Here is a 20,000-nt window from a genome sequence, read left to right as displayed (position 1 = left end):
CTTTGTTCATAACACCACAGTATTGAGTAATGTGCCCTCTTCCACATAGGGCAAGCTAGAATGAACTATCTTACCCAGGACCGCCGAAGCGGCGTGGACCAGTGGAGGACTACACAATCATGAGGTTTGATATCGACTTGTGTGTTTCAATAGGGTACCGATGGTATGTTTTGAACCGATTTGATTTAGCCATTCTGAAGTCATCACTTGGTTGAAGCGCTGAACTAGGGAGGGGCATCGTTTACATATATATTGGTTTTCGCATGCTCTACTAGGTTAATGTCATGAGGTTGGCTATCGAGCATGCCCAAGTGATGACTTGATTGTGTGCTTGCTTGAATTCTTCACATTTCATACCATCGGTTAGTTGTCGAATCATTCCTCGATCATAACCTTCGTTCTTGGTTCATGTATGCTCTCTTCCACATAGGGCAAGCTAGAATTAACTATCTTACCCAGGACCGCCGAAGCAGCGTGGACCAGGGGAGAACTATACTTTGTCTTGTATGCCCTCTTCCACATAGGGCAAGCTAGAATTAACTATCTTACCCAGGACTGCAAAGCAGCGTGGACCAGTGGAGGACTATACTTTGTTCATTACACCACAGTATTAAGTATGGTGTCCTCTTCCACCATAGGGCAAGCTAGAACTAACTATCTTACCCAGGACCGCCGAAGCAGTGTGGACCAGGGGAGGACTATACTTTATACTTCACACACTAGCCATACTGAAGTCTTCACTTGGTTGAAGCGCTGAACTACGGCGGGGTAATCGTTTACAGGTTATAATCATATAGCTGCATGCTCATTAGTAGATAATGGAATATTGTATGGCAATATGAGCATGCCCAAGTGATGACTTTGTTTCAAGCTCAACAGGTAGGGTATTGAGTCCTCTTCCACATAGGGCAAGCTAGAATGAACTATCTTACCCAGGACCGCCGGAGCAGCGTGGACCAGTGGAGGACTATACCTTGTCCATTACACCACAGTATTAGGTATTGTGTCCTCTTCCACATAGGGCAAGCTAGAATTAACTATCTTACCCAGGACCGCCGAAGCAGCGTGGACCAGATGAGGACTATACTTTATACTTCACACCACAGTTTTGAGTACGCCTTGCATAAAGTATCTAGTTTGAACCACGAGGGCTCACAATGTAGAACCGCGAGGGCTCTAGTACCGATTCTCTCGGTACGGCTTGGTCCGTGTTCCTTTATGCTTGTACTCTAAGTATTAAGTATTGTGTCCTCTTCCACATAGGGCAAGCTAGAACTAACTATCTTACCCAGGACCGCCGAAGCAGTGTGGACCAGGGGAGGACTATACTTTATACTTCACACACTAGCCATACTGAAGTCATCACTTGGTGGGGGTGAACTACGGCGGTATCTATCGTTTTGGTTCGGTCTATATAGGGTCGCTTGCATGCTCATTCGAATATAATGTAATTGTGTATGGCAATATGAGCATGCCCAAGTGATGACTTTGTTTCAAGCTCAACAGGTAGGGTATTGAGTCCTCTTCCACATAGGGCAAGCTAGAATGAACTATCTTACCCAGGACCGCCGGAGCAGCGTGGACCAGTGGAGGACTCTATACTTTATACTTCACACCACAGTATTGAGTACGACTTGCATAAAGCCCCTAATGAGAACCACGAGGGCTCTCTCAATGTAGAACCACGAGGGCTCTAGTACCGATTCTCTCGGTACGGCTTGGTCCGTGTTCCTTTATGCTTGTACTCTTAGAAAGTCTCAACCCGGAGGTCTTGACTTTGATTGTCATAGTTGGACTACGACGGGGCATCCGACCATTGCTGATCGAACACCCCTGATTCATCATCTTTCGGGTAGGCGGTGCGCGCACCTCCGACGCGGAAGTCTCAACCCGGAGGTCTTGACTTTGTATTGTCATAGTTGGACTACGACGGGGTATCCGACTCATCGAATACCCCAGAAGCACACCATCTTTCGGGTAGGCGGTACGCGTACCTCCGGACGCGGAAAGTCTCAACCCGGAGGTCTTGACTTTGGTTGTCATAGTTGGACTATGACGGGGCATCCGACCATTGCTGATCGAACACCCCTGTTACACCATCTTTCGGATAGGCGGTGCGCGACACCACCGACGCGGAAAGTCTCAACCCGGAGGTCTTGACTTTGTATTGTTGGATAGTCCTCTTCCACTATAGGGCAAGCTGGAAATATTCCATTTTACCCAGGACTGCCGAGGCAGCGTGGACCAGGGGAGAACTTCACGGAATCTTCAGGCATCCATGATTGCCATAGTGCGTAAGCCGCCGCTGTGTGCGTCAACTCGTTCCCCGTGAGGAGGAGTCTAGCCGCCGCTAAAAGACGAAGCATTAAGTGTCCTCATTCCACTATAGGGCAAGCTAGAATGAACTATCTTACCCAGGACCGCCGAAGCAGCGTGGACCAGGCGAGGACTACTTTATACTTCACACCACAGTATTGAGTACGACTTGCATAAAGCCTCTAATGAGAACCACGAGGGCTCTCTCAATGTAGAACCACGAGGGCTCTAGTACCGATTCTCTCGGTACGGCTTGGTCCGTGTTCCTTTATGCTTGTACTCGCGGAAAGTCTCAACCCGGAGGTCTTGACTTTGATTGTCATAGTTGGACTACGACGGGGCATCCGACCATTGCTGATCGAACACCCCTGATTCACCATCTTTCGGATAGGAGGTGCGCCCACCTCCGACGCGGAAGTCTCAACCCGGAGGTTCGGACTTAGAGTTTTTCCCATTTAAAAGTTTTTCTCTTAGCCATACTGAAGTCATCACTTGGTGAACGATTGAACTAGGGCGGGTTAATCGTTTATAGGTATCATGTGGTTTGCATGCTCTCTTAGGTTAATGTCATGTGGTTGGCTATCGAGCATGCCCAAGTGATGACTTTGTTTCACGCTTGCTTGATTTCTTCATGATTCCCTGTTATATAGTGTATTCATTCGAGAACAGGGAATCTTTGGTTTTGCTCAACAGGTATTGGATGTCAACTTGGTATCTAGATCGCATTAAGTCTCAACCCGCAGGTTCGGACTTCTGTTTATTTGGCCAATGTATGTATAAGGCAACTTGTGCCTAAGTCTCAACCCGCAGGTTCGGACTTGTGTATTTGTTCGAAGTCATGTATAAGGCAACGTGTGCCTAAGTCTCAACTCGCAGGTTCGGACTTGTTAGTGTTTCGTCAACTTTCATATGGCAACTTGTGCCTAAGTCTCAACCCGCAGGTTCGGACTTGTGTATTTGTTCGAAGTCATGTATAAGGCAACTTGTGCCTAAGTATCAACCCGCAGGTTCGGACTTGTGTATTTGTTCGAAGTCATGTATAAGGCAACTTGTGCCTAAGTCTCAACCCGCAGGTTCGGACTTCATAGTGTTTCGTCAATGTTCATATGGCAACTTGTGCCTAAGTCTCAACCCGCAGGTTCGGACTTCTATAGTGTTTCGTCAATTATCATATGGCAACTTGTGCCGAAGTCTCAACCCGCAGGTTCGGACTTCTGGAAGGATCACTTGGCCACTAATGATCCTTCCGCAGGTTCACCTACGGAAACCTTGTTACGACTTTTACTTCCTCTAAATCATCAAGTTCGGTCAACTTCGATAAAGCAGACGCGGTTCACGAGGATCCAGCGAACGATCATCTCCAAAGACCTCACTAAATAATCCATCGGTAGTAGCGACGGGCGGTGTGTACAAAGGGCAGGGACGTATTCAACGCTGGCTGATGACCAGCACTTACTAGAAGTTCCGAGTTCATATGGACCATTGCAATCCATAATCCCTACTAAGTGAGTATTTGAGTGATTTCCCGTTCCTCTCGGAATAGGAGACACGCTGCTACCCACATTGTAGCACGCGTGTAGCCCAGAACATCTAAGGGCATCACGGACCTGTTATCGCTCGATCTCATTTTGCTAAACACAAATTGTCCTGCTAAGCAGCGTACCGTAAGTGCACTTGCGCACACGAACAGCGAAGGTGTCAGGTCATACTCCACCGAAAGGTCCTAACCCGTTCCAATCGGCATCGACGCATTAACGCTGACTGCGTTCTAGTTAGCATATGTGAGTCACGTTCGTTATCGGAATTAACCAGACAAATCAATCCACGAACTAAGAACGGCCATGCACCACTACCCTTAAATTTGAGAAAGAGCTATTAATCTGTCTCACCTCCATAAGTTCGGACCTGGTAAGTTTTCCCGTGTTGAGTCAAATTGAACCGCAAGCTCCATTTCATTGTGGTGCCCTTCCGTCAATTCCTTTAAGTTTCAACTTTGCAACCATACTTCCCCCGGAACCTGACTTTGGTTTCCCGGAAGCTACTGAGAGCACCTGGTTGTAGCGTCTCCCAATTGCTAGTTGGCATCGTTTACGGTTAGAACTAGGGCGGTATCTAATCGCCTTCGATCCTCTAACTTTCGTTCTTGATTAAAGAAAGCATCCTTGACAAATGCCTTCGCTTTAGTTAGTCTTACGACGGTCTACGAATTTCACCTCTCGCGCCGTAATACTAGTGTCCCCAACTACTTCTGTTAATCATTACCTCCGGTCTGAGTACAAACCAATGAAAGATTAGACCAAGGTCGTATTCCATTATTCCATGCAAGATTATTCTAGGGCGTTTGGGCACCCTGCTTTAAGCACTCTAATTTGTTCAAGGTAAACGTGAGCGGTCGAGCTCTATGTTACACTTGCACCCGTTGAAGGGCACACCATGACACAGACTTGGTGCCCTACCACACCATTGAGTCGCAACCAGATTCCGACTTGGCCCACCGACCACGGGTTGACCGGGTCGGCGGAGCCGGACTGTGTTGGACAAGTATCAACTTCGAACGTTTTAACCGCAACAATTTTAATATACGCTAGTGGAGCTGGAATTACCGCGGCTGCTGGCACCAGACTTGCCCTCCACTTGATCCTCGTAGAAGGATTTATGCTCTACTCATTCCAATTATGAAACATCATTAAAGAGTTTCATATTGTTATTTCTCGTCACTACCTCCCCGTCCCGGGATTGGGTAATTTACGCGCCTGCTGCCTTCCTTGGATGTGGTAGCCATTTCTCAGGCTCCCTCTCCGGAATCGAACCCTGATTCCCCGTTACCCGTTGCAACCATGGTAGTCCTCTATACTACCATCCATAGTTGATAGGGCAGATATTTGCGAGATCTGTCGTCGGTGCGAGACCATACGATCAGCATCATTATCCAGACTTCAACTCAATGACACGGAGAACCCGCGATTGGTTTGACTAATAAGTGCACCAGTTCCCGCGAGGGTCCTGGCATGTTGCATGTATTAGCTCTAGATTTTCCACAGTTATCCAAGTAACTAGGTTGATGATCTCGTAAATTATAGCTGTTATACTGAGCCTTATGCGGTTTCACATTAAATCTGTTTGTACTTAGACATGCATGGCTTAACCTTTGAGACGAGCGTATATTACTGGTAGGATCAACCAGAATTCCGACTTTGCGTTCGAATGTTCATTGTCCCATTGCACCCGGAGGAGCAAACACCACGTTCTATATGTTGTCAAGTCCGGTAGCACACGGGAGGCGAGCCCCCGTGCGAACCTCATTGCCCTCGTATCACACACACCCGATGCACCGGACAGGCACTTGAGCGGCATTCGACTCCGCTAAGCGCACGTGCGCCCGATTGTGCATGCGCTGACGGGGCCTTCATACCCCTACCACAGCGACCTTATGCCAAACTTCCATGAATACTTAGGTGAGCTGACAAGGGCCTTCATTTCCCTACCATCAACTAAAGGACACGCTAGGCGCGTCCGATCATTGCAACTGCGGGGCTTTCATACCCCAATCACCACAGTACGCAATTCACCAGAGTTTAATCACAACCCCCCCGGACATGGCACACTATTAACTTGCAACAAAACTTAGTGTGTGCCGGGCACATCGGTTCCACAAAATCATTCCCGATGTACCCCAATTGGGGTTGTGAACGCATCCATGGTCCTCTGACACACCCAACCAAGCGTGGATACTACATACCTCAAACACCCAGTACACTAACAGACAAATCAACATATGGTTGCTTTCCCCCAGACATTTGCCAATCACTTGGCACCCGGACGGGAACTCGCTCCTGATTGCGCCAATGCCACCCATTTGCCAAGAGCGAGTTCTGTATGTAGATTTCATTTGGAAAGACAACCGTGTACTGGATATTCTATCCGACGATTACAGATGACGAGTACGAGACTCGACTACACTCACGGATAATACATTTTGGGTCGAGATTGCTTTCGGGGTTTTCGATTGGTCTTGCGCTTGTAAACGTATAACTTTGACTTGTGGTAACCTCGGTATGTTAGTCGATCACGTGGTTGTGAACTGGGTACGGGTGGGCAATCTGTTCACTTGCACTCTGGGTAGGAATATGGTGAGCGCTATAGGTTAAAGATCATGGTATGGTTCCATCGTGATGACTTTCGTTAGATAGTAGGATGTTTGGATAGTTATAACGTTTTTGGCCATTTGTTCATAGTGTTCGGTTCATTGAGGAATTCGATTGGTCTTTGCTTCACACACGTGGTCGATCACTTGGATGTGAACTAGGGTGAGATTAAGGTGTTCACTAGTGCTCTTAGGTTTTGGATCAGTACTGAGCACTTGATTGGTTTCGCATAATATGTATCCATAGTGATGACTCTTTCCAGCTTAAGATTTCGTTACCAGTTTCGAATCCTCCCCACGTTCGCTTTTACTTGGTTAGGTTTTCGAGTGTAGCTTTGAAAGCAATCTCATGTATGTATCCCATCTGATATAAGCCACTGACAGTTCATGTCACCTCGTTCAACTCTCGCTGGGTCACAGAAGTATGTTACTGCGCCCATTATCCCTACTCGGATAGGTTCGGTTCGTTCGTTTTATACTACGGTGAGTAAACTCAATTTGTGCATCGCATAGCCATGGAAAGCAAGCTTTCGCGGGCCTCTTCGACTGTTTTGATACGAGCTGTGCCCGTGATGCTTGTCATCCCAGGATACTAGACCCCTTTGGACGACCGCATGACCATCAGAAAGTAAATTCCACGTTCGATTTGGGGTGTGAACCCCGAACATAAAGTCTTTGTGTAGAACCACGAGGGCTCTATAGTACCGATTCTCTCGGTACGCTTGGTCCGTGTTCCTTTATGTTCGTACTCTTGTGTGTATAATATTCATGTTCGGTTTGGGATATTTGCTACTTTCACCAGGGTCCCGTTCTTCATACAAGTCTGCCTTGCTAATGTGGTAACTTTATAGTGTAGTTCTGACATCCCAATTTTGGGACTTAGCCGATTTTTCGTATATTTCCATATGACCCATAGGGTCCCTTTCTTCATACAAGCTTGCCTAGGGCGATCGGTCAAAACTTGTCTTACTATTCGATTGGTCTTCGCACTTTCACCCTGGGCAGTTCGCCTAGGTCTGTCTTCTTGAGGAGGCCAAAACCCGAAATAAGGAGGTTCGGCCGACCCTGAAACCTCCCCTGTCTGAACTACACTAACCCGATTTTTCAGGGTCCTCAGCGCCATACAACTTTGCCTAGGTCACTTGTACTCTTGACTTAGGCCATCCGACTTGGTCCGTGTTTCTTCCTAGGGTTCACCTAGGTACTTTGCCTTGCTTGATGTGGTAACTTTTTAGTGTAGTTCAGACATCCTAATTTTGGGACTTAGCCGATTTTTCATGTATTTCCATATGACCCATAGGGTCCCTTTCTTCATACAAGCTTGCCTAGGGCGATCGGTCAAAACTTGTCTTACTATTCGATTGGTCTTCGCACTTTCACCCTAGGCAGTTTGCCTAGGTGTAGCTTCTTGATGAGGCCAAAACCCAAAATAAGGGGGTTCGGCCGACCCAAAAACCTACCCTGTCTAAACTACACTAACCAGATTTTTCAGGGTCCTCAGCGCCATACAACTTTGCCTAGGTCACTTGTTCTATTGACTTAGGCCATCTGACTTGGTCCGTGTTTCTTCCTAGGGTTCACCTAGGTACTTTGCCTTGCTTGGTGTGGTAACTTTTTAGTGTAGTTCTGACATCCTCATTTTGGGACTTAGCCGATTTTTCGTAAAATACCATATGACCCATATGGGTCCTTTCCTTCATATAAGTTTGCCTTGCTTGGTATGGTAACATTTGAGTGTAGTTCTGACATCATCATTTTGGGACTTAGCCGATTTTTCGTAAAATACCATATGACCCATATGGGTCCTTTGCTTCATATAAGTTTGCCTTGCTTGGTGTGGTAACATTTGAGTGTAGTTCTGACATCCCCATTTTGGGACTTAGCCGATTTTTCAATCAATACCATATGACCCATCAGGGTCCTTGCCTTCATATAAGTTTGCCTTGCTTGGTGTGGTAACATTTTAGTGTAGTTCTGACATCACCATTTTGGGACTTAGCCGATTTTTCGTAAAATACCATATGACCCATCAGGGTCCTTTGCTTCATATAAGTTTGCCTTGCTTGGTGTGGTAACACATGAGTGTAGTTCTGACATCCCCATTTTGGGACTTAGCCGATTTTTCGACCAATACCATATGACCCATCAGGGTCCTTTGCTTCATATAAGTTTGCCTTGCTTGGTGTGGTAACATTTGAGTGTAGTTCTGACATCCCCATTTTGGGACTTAGCCGATTTTTCGATCCATCCTATATGACCCATCAGGGTCCTTTTTCTTCATATAAGTTTCCCAAGACTTAGTGCTTTTTACCTTTGGACACCAATATCACCCTTACGGGTTTCTTTGATCTTCTCACTTTGTATTGACCAAATGTAGGTCTTGCCATGCCAAACATATAATTGTTCTACACCAAGTCTCTATCTCGTACCGCCAGCTCGGTACATTCGATCAACCTGCCCTTAAGGCACCCGGGACTTAGCCATTTTTTCACATTTTTCATGATTTTGAGGCAACTTTTCTCGACTTTGTCACCTTATATCACCAAGATCCTTTCCCTTTAGCGCTTCACTCTGTTCGTATGATATTTAGCGCTGACTATCACCTTTCTATCGCTGACCTCAACTTCTTATTCGGTGCCATAGAGCCAGAGATATTTGGTGTATGCTGTTATAAGGGAAGTTTGTCACTTTTTCAAAGGCCCACTTTGGGACGCCCATATCTCACCTTCACGTATCTTCGATCTTCTTGTCGTCTATGGACGAAACTTAGGTCTTGTCTTGGCCAACTTATAAATGTTCTACGGCCAAGCCGTATCTCTTACCGCCAGCCCGGTATTTTTGGACTTAGACGGATTTTCGCCTCTCGTGGTAACAATTTCTGACTTTGACTCACAATAACACCTGAACGGTCACATGCTAGCGCTTTGCTTGGCAAAAATTATAGTTAGCGCTTCCTTTTCTCTTTCCATCGATACCTTGTTCGTTCCATTCCATGCCATACAGCCGAAGTTATGATGTTTCCCGTTTTCCATATCATGTGGAGCTTATGCTCTGGGCAAACCATCTAACACCTGTACCACCCTTTTGGGTGCCACCGATCTCGACACTATGTTCGGGCCAAATATAGGTTATAACATGCCCAACTTATAATTGTTCTACACCAAGTCTCTATCTCTTACCGCCTGCTCGGTATTTTACTCGTAAGTCCAAATTTCACAACTTGTACTTTTTGGCCCAATGTACTCGAGTTTCAATTTTGGTAACATTTTTCGACTTTGTCGTTTAATAACTTCCAAATCATGCTAGTTAGCGCTTTGATTTCTTCTAGTCGTATCTAGCGCTGGGTGTTACCTTTCCAAAACATATCCTAGCTTTACAATCCATGCCATACAGCCGGAGCTACATGGTGCACAAGTCAAATCCATTTTAGCCATGTTTCATTTTTGCCAATTTTTGACCACTCGTATCACCCTTCCAGAGTGGTCCGATCTTCTCGCTTTCTATGGCCGACTTTTAGGTCTCGTAGAGGCAAACTTATAAGTATTCTACGTCAACCCGCTATCTCTTACCGCCTGCTCGGTATTCTTGGTCTTGTGTGATTTTTGGCCATTTTGGTATTATTTTTCCACTTTGTCGCTTAATAACTCAGTTTTGCTCAACACTTAGCGCTTCGGTTGTTTGGGATTATAGTTAGCGCTCGGTTCGACCTTTCCAACACTGATCTTAGCTTGTCGATCCGTTCCATACAGCCTGAGTTATTCGCGATACCGTGTTTCAACCCATTTCTCAAGTCTCGTTTTGGTCCAACTTTGAACCAGCCATATCACCCTGATGGGTACCTCCGATCTTCTCACTCTATATTGGCCAAAGTTAGGTCTTGTGGTAACGTACTTTTGATTGTTCTACGCCGTGTTCGTAGCTCTTATCGTTCGCCCGCTATTTTCGATCATAAGGTGAATTTTCGCCTCTAAACCACCATTTTTCACCTTTGCCCTCTAATATGACCGACTTGCTCAACACCTAGCGCTTCGCTTGGTAGGACACATAGCTAGCGCTCGTCAAGACCTTTCCAACGCATATCCAAGCTTTCCGATCCGAGCCATACAGCCTGAGCTATAGGCGATACCGTTTTTCCCATTTTCTTGGTCACATGCACTTTAGGGTACCCCTTTTTGCCTTTGACCCTTAATACCTCCTCCGGGTCACTAGTAGGCGCTCAGCTTGGAAGGAAACATAGCTAGAGCAGGCCTTCACCTTTCCAAAACTGCCTCAAGTGTACCGATCCGACATCTAGAACCAAAGTTATGGTCATTCCTATCATGCTCTACTTTCATGGTCAACCTCCACCAAGCACACCTAGGTTGGACCAACTTTCACCAACTCATCTCGAACCCCAAATTTGCTTCGACCTACTAGGTTTCCCTAGTAAAGTGGTCAAAACATCCATTACAACACGACTGGTCTTTCTGGTGGTCGACCTAGGCGACTTTGTTCGACGACCACCACCCCATGGAACTAAAAGACGTCCCTTGATACGGACCACCGATACATTTTCCGGCCTGTCTAAACTACACTCATCGAAATTTTTTTGGGTCCCCACCGTCATACAAGTTTGCCTAGGTCAAGTTTTTCTTCCGGATCGGCCGCGGACCTCACTTTTCATTATCTAGGGAGGCCATAGGGCCCCAAAAGGGGTTTTTTAAAATTTTCGACACTTTCGACTTTGGTCGGATTTTTTCCGATTTTGGTCCGACCTAGGGACTTGGTGGTCCAAGGAGCCTCGGGACCAAACTTTTTTCTCAGGGGTCCCTACCTCCATACAACTTTGCCTAGGTCAATTTTTTGTTCCAAATCGACCGCGGATTTCACTTTTCAATATCTGGGGCTCGTGTAGAGTCCGAATATGAGGTTTTCTCATTTTTCGACATTTTCGACTTTTTTCGACTTTTTTCGGGTTTTTCGACCTAGGGGTCCGCCGAACAAATTTTGGGTCAAAAATTTTTATTGAACTAGTCGAAAGTACGCAAAAAGATAAGACTTTTTGCCGAAGACACCATGCCCCGGAACCGACTCCTTCCCCTTCAAAATTGGGGACAAACGTGATTTTTGAAACTTTTCCTTAGGGAGCCCAAGACTTAGAAAATTTTCAAATTCTCGATTTTTCGATTGCGAGCTAGCGCTTTGCGGTCTTCGGCAATGTTGTAGATCTCGACGAGATAAGACTTTTTGGTCAAGGGACATTTTGCCCTCCGACCCCTCCTTCCCCCCGCAAATCGCCCACCAAAGTGCAATTTTTGCATTTTCACCTCTTTGCACGCACTGTTCGGCCCAAATGGCCACTTTCTATGGGTCTGAGCGCTTTGCGGTCTTCGGCAAACTTTTAGAGCGTACCAAGTCCTAATTATAATTGTTCTACATTACCTTCGTACCTCTTCATCCCTGGCCGCTATTCGCGTACCAAGGTAATTTTTGTTCATTTTGTCAACATTTTTCATCTTTGACTGCTTATATCGGCCTTGCCATGAACCGATAGCGCTTCGCTGTGTTCTAACGTAAGTTAGTACTGCTCAATACCTTTCCAAATCATGTCTTAGATTGTCATTTGCTTGCATACAGCCGGAGCTATGAGCGATACCGTAAAAAGTACCGAAACTTGGAAAAATCCTTTGATCGCCCATATCCCCCCTTTGGGGGCCAGATATCGAAAAAAGTTCTGATTCAAAAAGTTGCGCATTAACGTGTTCTAGTTATGCCTAGAACATTTCACTTCGCTAGCTGGCCTGCAACTTAGCCGTAATTGGGATTTTAGGGTGTTCTTGGAGGGCCCATTTCCTGCGACTTGGTATCTTTTGGGCCCAATGTTTCTCTAATATCTCCACGAGTTTTCCAGATAGCCTTTTCAAACTTTCAGGGTGCCTAGAACACCTCAAGACCTTTCCAACGCTATGCCGTTTGCCTCGCTCGGACATCTACAGCCAAAGTTATTCGAGGTACACGGTACCTTACCCTGTTTTCTCAGTACTTGGTCGAAAATTTCGATCAGCCATATGACCGACTTGGACAACCCTGAGCGGGTTGGCCCCATATAACTAAACTTTCGTCTCGTGGAGGCAAACTTATAAATATTCCACGTCAACTCGCTATCTCGTACCGCCTTGACGGTATACTTGGTCCAAGGGCCATTTCCAGCGACTTGGTCGCAATTTCGCTCTAAGTTTCGCTAATACCTTCGTCCGTGGACATGGTGATTTTTTGTTCGTCTTTTTCCTTGATAGTCCCACTCAAGACTATTCCATACCAGAGCCAAGCGTCCCGCTAAGTGCCATACAGCCTGAGCAGTAATTCATGAAAGGTACCTCTACCAGTTTTTGCCATACTTGGGTACAAACTTTGGATCGCCCATATCTCCACTTTTGAGGCCAGCCAGCACCTTGGCCTCATATACTTTTTTGTTGGTCATACCATGCACCAAATATAATTGTTCTACGCCAACTTGCTATCTCTTCTCCAACTTGCCGTTATTCTTGGTCCAAGTCCCATTTCATACGTTTTTGGACCCATTTTGCTATATGTTTCACTAATAGCTTCGGCCATGGACAAGCTGATTTTCTATTTGTATTTTTCCTTGATAGTCCCACTCAAGACCATTCCAAAACACACCGCAGCTTGTCGCTCGGTGGCAAACTGACCGAGTTATAATTCATGAAAGGTACCTCAACTTGGTACACCACGTGGTCGGCCCAAACCATAAACCGACCAAACGACCGACTTGGAGCACCCTGACCGGGTTGGCCCCATATAATGAAAGTTGCGTCTCTACACGCCCAACTTATGAATATTCTACGCCAAGTCGCTATCTCTTACCGGTAAGCCGGTATTCACCTTCCAAGGGGGATTTTGGTCAAGTGCCATTTCCTGCGACTTGGTCCCCGAATACGACCATCATCACCTAATATCTCCGTGGTCTTTCAACTCAGCCTCATGAAACTTTCAGGGTAGATAGGTCTCCCCGAGACCTTTCCAACGGTGAGCCGTTTGCCTCGCTCGGCCATATACAGCCGAAGTTATTAATGGTACTTGGTACCTTACCCTGTTTTTTCCATACTTGTTCGTACTTGGGTACAAACTTTGTATCGCCCATATCTCCACTTTGGAGGCCAGCCAGCACCTTGGCCCCAAATACTTTTTTGTTGGTCATACTATGCCCAAAATATAAATGTTCTACGTCAACTTGCTATCTCTTCTCCAACTTGCCGTTATTCTTGGTCCAAGTCCCATTTCATTCGTTTTTGGACCCATTTTGCTATATGTTTCACTAATAGCTTCGGCCATGGACAAGCTGATTTTCTATTTGTATTTTTGCTTGATAGTCCCACTCAAGACCATTCCAAAACACACCGCAGCTTGTCGCTCGGTGGCAAACTGACCGAGTTATAATTCATGAAAGGTACCTCAACTTGGTACACCACGTGGTCGGCCCAAACCATAAACCGACCAAACGACCGACTTGGAGCACCCTGACCGGGTTGGCCCCATATAATGAAAGTTGCGTCTCTACACGCCCAACTTATGAATATTCTACGCCAAGTCGCTATCTCTTACCGGTAAGCCGGTATTCACCTTCCAAGGGGGATTTTGGTCAAGTGCCATTTCCTGCGACTTGGTCCCCGAATACGACCATCATCACCTAATATCTCCGTGGTCTTTCAACTCAGCCTCATGAAACTTTCAGGGTAGATAGGTCTCCCCGAGACCTTTCCAACGGTGAGCCGTTTGCCTCGCTCGGCCATATACAGCCGAAGTTATTAATGGTACTTGGTACCTTACCCTGTTTTTTCCATACTTGTTCGTACTTGGGTACAAACTTTGTATCGCCCATATCTCCACTTTGGAGGCCAGCCAGCACCTTGGCCCCAAATACTTTTTTGTTGGTCATACTATACCCAAAATATAAATGTTCTACGCCAACTTGCTATCTCTTCTCCAACTTGCCGTTATTCTTGGTCCAATTCCCATTTCATTCGTTTTTGGACCCATTTTGCTATATGTTTCACTAATAGCTTCGGCCATGGACAAGCTGATTTTCGATTGGTATTTTTCCTTGATAGTCCCACTCAAGACCATTCCAAAACACACCGCAGCTTGTCGCTCGGTGGCAAACTGACCAAGTTATAATTCATGAAAGGTACCTCAACTTGGCACACCACGTGGTCGGCCCAAACCATAAACCAACCAAACGACCGACTTGGAGCACCCTGACCGGGTTGGCCCCATATAATAAAAGTTGCGTCTCTACACGCCCAACTTATGAATATTCTACGCCAAGTCGCTATCTCTTACCGGTAAGCCGGTATTCACCTTCCAAGGGTGATTTTGGTCAAGCGCCATTTCCTGCGACTTGGTCCCCGAATTGGACCATCATCACCTAATATCTCCGTGGTCTTTCAACTCAGCCTCATGAAACTTTCAGGGTAGATAGGTCTCCCCAAGACCTTTCCAACGGTGAGCCGTTTGCCTCGCTCGGCCATCTACAGCCGAAGTTATTAATGGTACTTGGTACCTTACCCTGTTTTTTCCATACTTGTTCGTACTTGGGTACAAACTTTGGATCGCCCATATCTCCACTTTGGAGGCCAGCCAGCACCTTGGCCCCATATACTTTTTTGTTGGTGATACCATGCACCAAATATAATTGTTCTACGCAAGCTTGCTATCTCTTCTCCAACTTGCGGTTATTTTTGACTCAAGTCCCATTTCCATAGTTTTTGGTACCAATTTGCTCTATGTTTCGCTAATAGCTTCGCCCAAGGACTTTGTGATTTTTTGTTCGCATTTTTCCTAAATAGTCCCACTCAAGACTATTCCAAATCACACCTTAGCTTGTCGCTCAGTGCCATACAGCCAGAGTTTTAATTCATGAAAGGTACATCACCTTGGTACACCACGTGGTCGGTCCAAACCATCAACCAACCATATGACCGACTTCGAGTCGAGCTAGCGGCTAGGCTCAATATAATGAAATGCGTGTCTTGATGCGGGCTACTGACGGTCTGAACAATGTAGCTCGCTAGCTCGTCTCTAAACTTGTGTTTTGGTCGAATATTGGGTGTTTATGTACCACTTCGGGTAACATGGACTTTGGTGCAACTTTACCACTTGTGCACTTAATAACTTCCCGGTCATTCAAGTCTTTGCCTTCATACTTTCAGGGTAGTTAGGTCTCGTCGAGACCTTTCCATACATATGCCAAACTCATCGATCGGACATCTATAGCCCGAGTTATTCGCGGTACACCGTACCTTACCCTGTTTTTTCCTCAATTGGGTACAAACCTTGGAACACCCATATCGCCCCTTTAGAGACTAGCTGGCACGTTGGCCTCATATAATGATAAGTGCACCTCAACTAGGGCTACTGACGGTCAGAACATTTCAACTTGCTAGCTCGGGCCCACACTTGTGTTTTTCTCGAATATATGGTTCAAGTGTGCCACTTTGGGCACTTTTGGACATTTTGTCCCCACACAACTTTCTTGCCTTGGTAGATAGGGTCTTGTGTTTTTGGGCAAAAAGATGCACCAAGATATGGTCTAACTTTCGTTCTTGTACCGCAAAGCGCTACCTCCAACACCCGAGGAGATAGAAAGTGATTATGTTCGGTATATCGGTCTTCCATGGCCTACTATGGTAAGCCCCTGCAGGTATGCAACCGAAGGTGCTTGGTACATGTATTTGGTGCAATATCGGTGCAAAGTAGGTGTTTCCTTGATCGGGCTATAACTTTCTTGGTTGATGTTGGATTGCTTTGCGGTCTTCGGGGGATAGTTAGGGAACATGTTGGCCAACATTTCCTTATTCCTCAGCCTGGCCGTACCTCTTACCGTCTAGGCGGTATACATGCTCTAAGTTGGAACTTGTGTTCCTTTGGGTAACTTCTCTGACTTTGACGCTTAATAACTTTCGTTCATATGCAGTCTAAGCTCTGCAACTCTCAGGAAAGCTAGTACTACTCATTTCCTTTCCATATCAGTCTTTGGCTTGTCGATCCGATGTCTACAGCCTGACTTATTCACGTTGCCTGTGAAGGTAGGTTTTTGCCCATTTTCCAGTTCATGTGGTAACATTCCCGGACTTTGCCGGCTTTCTCTTCATGTGGTAACTTGCTTGCTTGTGTGGTAACTTGAAAGTGTATTTCCGACAGACCCAATCTCGGACTTAGCCGATTTTTCTCTTCATATTATATGGATCCATCACTAGGCCATCTTGCTTGCTTGTGTGGTAACTTGAAAGTGTATTTCTGACAGACCCAATCTCGGACTTAGCCGATTTTTCTCTTCATATCATATGGATCCATCACTAGGCCATCTTGCTTGCTTGTGTGGTAACTTGATAGTGTATTTCTGACAGACCCAATCTGGGACTTAGCCGATTTTTCTCTTCATATCATATGGATCCATCACTAGGCCATCTTGCTTGCTTGCGTGGTAACTTGGAAGTGTATTTCTGACAGACCCAATCTGGGACTTAGCCGATTTTTCTCTTCATATTATATGGATCCATCCTTAGGCCATCTTGCTTGCTTGTGTGGTAACATTTGAGTGTAGTTCTGACAGACCCAATCTGGGACTTAGCCGATTTTTCTCTTCATATCATATGGATCCATCACTAGGCCATCTTGCTTGCTTGTGTGGTAACTTGGAAGTGTATTTCTGACAGACCCAATCTGGGACTTAGCCGATTTTTCTCTTCATATCATATGGATCCATCACTAGGCCATCTTGCTTGCTTGTGTGGTAACTTGGAAGTGTATTTCTGACAGACCCAATCTGGGACTTAGCCGATTTTTCTCTCGATATCATATGGATCCATCACTAGGCCATCTTGCTTGCTTGTGTGGTAACTTGAACGTGTATGTCTGACAGACCCAATCTGGGACTTAGCCGATTTTTCTCTTCATATTATATGGATCCATCACTAGGCCATCTTGCTTGCTTGTGTGGTAACTTGATAGTGTATTTCTGACAGACCCAATCTCGGACTTAGCCGATTTTTCTCTTCATATTATATGGATCCTGGACTTAGCCGATTTTTCTCTTCATATCATATGGATCCATCACTAGGCCATCTTGCTTGCTTGTGTGGTAACTTGGAAGTGTATTTCTGACAGACCCAATCTCGGACTTAGCCGATTTTTCTCTTCATATAATATGGATCCTGGACTTAGCCGATTATTAGGTTATTATATATGGATCCTGGACTTAGCCGATTTTTCTCTTCATATAATATGGATCCGGGACTTAGCCGATTTTTCTCTTCATATAATATGGATCCTGGACTTAGCCGATTTTTCTCTTCATATAATATGGATCCTGGACTTAGCCGATTATTAGGTTATTATATATGGATCCTGGACTTAGCCGATTTTTCTCTTCATATAATATGGATCCGGGACTTAGCCGATTTTTCTCTTCAAATAATATGGATCCGGGACTTAGCCAATTTTTCTCTTCATGTGGTAACGTATGCCAATCGCTCACAAGTCATGGGATAAGGGTACTTGTGTTCTTCCATCTTCTAAGTCCCGCACGGGGACATCGTGATCGCCCCAAGTCCGGAATAGCGCCAAGTCAAGCCCCACGGTGGCCGTGCAGGACCTGTTAGCGGCGGCCCCACTGACAGCACTAATCCGGACTTAGAAATTATATCTTTCTAATCGAACACCACACACGCAACACCACCATACCACCATCTCCTTGCAAGTACCTAAGTACCCGCAACTCCATGGTGAAGGCAATGTCACTCCATCACCAACCTCTTTGCACTGCAAGCACTTGCGTACCCACAACACTCCGAAGAAGGCAACGGCGCGCGATGCTCGACTCCACACACCACACCACACCACACCACCGATGGCCAGCCAGCCAGCCAGCCCAACTAAGGGCTAACCCACCAACCAACCACCAATGGCCTAGGCCAGCCGGATCCCACCTTCAAGTCCAAGCACAGCCAAGTGCAAGTACCGCCAAGTGTTCACCAACCGCCCAACACACCACACCACCGATGGCCAGCCAGCCAGCCAGCCCAGCTAAGGGCTAACCAACCAACCAACCACCAATGGCCTAGGCCAGCCGGATCCCACCTTCAAGTCCAAGCACAGCCAAGTGCAAGTACCGCCAAGTGTTCACCAACCAACCATCACACCAGGTCAGCCGGCCGGTACCCACCTTCAAGTGCCATTACCCTCGGGTGCAAGCTCAATCAAGTGTTAACCAACCAACCCGGCCAAGGCAGCCAACAGGCCGGCACCCTACAGCACCGACCCGCCATCACCACCTCAACCGTTGACCATGCAAGTGGCCTCGGACAACAGGTGACACCCGAAGTACATCCGAAGAACGTATATCAAGTGTTTGCTCACCAAGTCCTCAACCAACCCCAAGTACCCGGAGGTACCCAGAGTGTTGGATCCGCCAACCCGTCCCGGCACTCCAAGTCCTTGCGAACCCAAAGTGTTTGCCCGGTAGGGCCATTGTATCACAACGCTTGCTACCATGCAAGTGGCCTCGAACAAGGTGACAGGGGTATCTTCACCAAGTTCTCAACCAACCCCAAGTACCCGGAGGTACCCAGAGTGTTGGGTCCGCCAACCACTACCAGCACTCTAAGTCCTCGCGAACCCAAAGTATTTGCCCGGTAGGGCCATTAGACCACAACGCTTGCTAACCATGCAAGTGGTCTCGGACAACAGGCGATACCCGAAGTACATCCGAAGAGTGTATATCAAGTGTTTGTTCACCAAGTCCTCAACCAACCCCAAGTACCCGGAGGTACCCAGAGTGTTGGATCCGCCAACCCGTCCCGGCACTCCAAGTCCTCGCGAACCCAAAGTGTTTGCCCGGTAGGGCCATTAGACCACAACGCTTGCTAACCATGCAAGTGGTCTCGGACAACAGGCGATACCCGAAGTACATCCGAAGAGTGTATATCAAGTGTTTGTTCACCAAGTCCTCAACCAACCCCAAGTACCCGGAGGTACCCAGAGTGTTGGATCCGCCAACCCGTCCCGGCACTCCAAGTCCTCGCGAACCCAAAGTGTTTGCCCGGTTGGGCCATTAGATCACAACGCTTGCTAACCATGCAAGTGGTCTGGAGTATAGGTGATACTGACATACCACCGAGATGGTACATCTAGTATTGGGTCACCAAAACCAAACCAACCCCAAGTATCAACCCGGCATACTCAGAGTGATGGATCCGCCAACCCGTCCCGGCACTCCAAGTCCTTGACGAACCGAAAGTGTTTGCCCGGTAAGGCCATTAGATCACAACGCTTGCTACCCCACGGCGAGCTAAACATGCAAGTGGTCTTAGGCAACAGGTGACACCCGAAATTCATCCGAAGATGGAATATCAAGTGTTTAATCACCAAGCCAGCATCCAAACACCAAGTACCCCGGGAGGACCCGATGCGTTGCGACCATCTCCAAGTTCTTGACGAACCCGCAGTGAAAGGCGGTAAGGCCTCTGGGCCGCAACGCTCG

Source organism: Anopheles coustani, assembly GCF_943734705.1.
Source record: "Anopheles coustani chromosome X unlocalized genomic scaffold, idAnoCousDA_361_x.2 X_unloc_8, whole genome shotgun sequence".
NCBI lineage: Eukaryota > Metazoa > Arthropoda > Insecta > Diptera > Culicidae > Anopheles > Anopheles coustani.
This window is presented reverse-complemented; position numbering follows the sequence as displayed.